Genomic DNA, 978 nt, shown 5'->3' on the forward strand with positions numbered 1-978 from the left:
CTGGAGTCGGTGCGCTGTCGGCGTTTTCGCGTGCTGCTAGCGTCCTCCCAGGGCTCCGTCGCGCTCCTGGGTGACGTCACCGCTCGCCTCCTGCTGCACGGCAGCCTGCTCGTTGTTACCGCTGCTTGGCCACCAGGGGTCGCTTCTTCCGGGCCTGCTGCTTGCCGGTTGCCGCCGCGCCGCCGCGCTCCTTTCTTGCCTCCACCGCCGGAATTCAGCCATCACCATTAGCTCCACCGCCGCAATGCCACTGCAACGCCGCCGCCGTTGTTGCCATCCACTCGCCCCGCCGAGGAGGAGGGTGCCCCCCACCCCCCCCACCCTTCTAAGGGTGGGTACCCATTCATCTACTTGCCTGAATTTACGTCGGCTTTCGAACCACTGGGTAGGCGGGAGCTGGGACTGGGGTCGAGAGCTCACCTCGACCACGGTGGGTCTCGAACAGCCATAGTGGCTGCTCGAGTGATGTTAATGCAAGCGTTTTACTGCCTGCGCCACCGCTCCCTTTATTTTATTCGTTTGATTTATACCCTGCCCTCCCCGCCAAGGCAGGCTCAGGGCGGCTTACATAAAATGCACATATAAATACAGTTAAAAACATACCTAAAACATCCATACACAATCCATTATCCATATCCCTAAAACGCCGGAAACAACGGAAGTGCAAGAGTGGAGATTCCTAAATCAAGCCATACCACTGCTTAGGTGACAGTCCTGACCGTATTCCCAAATCGGCTCAATTTGGTCGACTAATTTATGTGGCAAGATAGCCTGAAGGTGGTAAAACCAGGGCAAAGGGTCACTCCTCGGTGTTTTGCCAACTTTTAGAAACGTTGTATTCCTGCCTGACCCCCACCCCCCGCCCCATGGATCTGTTCATTTTGAAGAAGAAGAAGAAGAAGAAGGAGGAGGAGGAGGAGGAGGAGGAGGAGGAGGAGATTGGATTTATACCCCGCCCTTCACTTGGAGTCTCAGAGC

This window comes from Gekko japonicus, unplaced genomic scaffold, assembly GCF_001447785.1.
Source record: "Gekko japonicus isolate JY-2015 unplaced genomic scaffold, Gekko_japonicus_V1.1 scaffold2271, whole genome shotgun sequence".
Lineage (NCBI taxonomy): Eukaryota > Metazoa > Chordata > Lepidosauria > Squamata > Gekkonidae > Gekko > Gekko japonicus.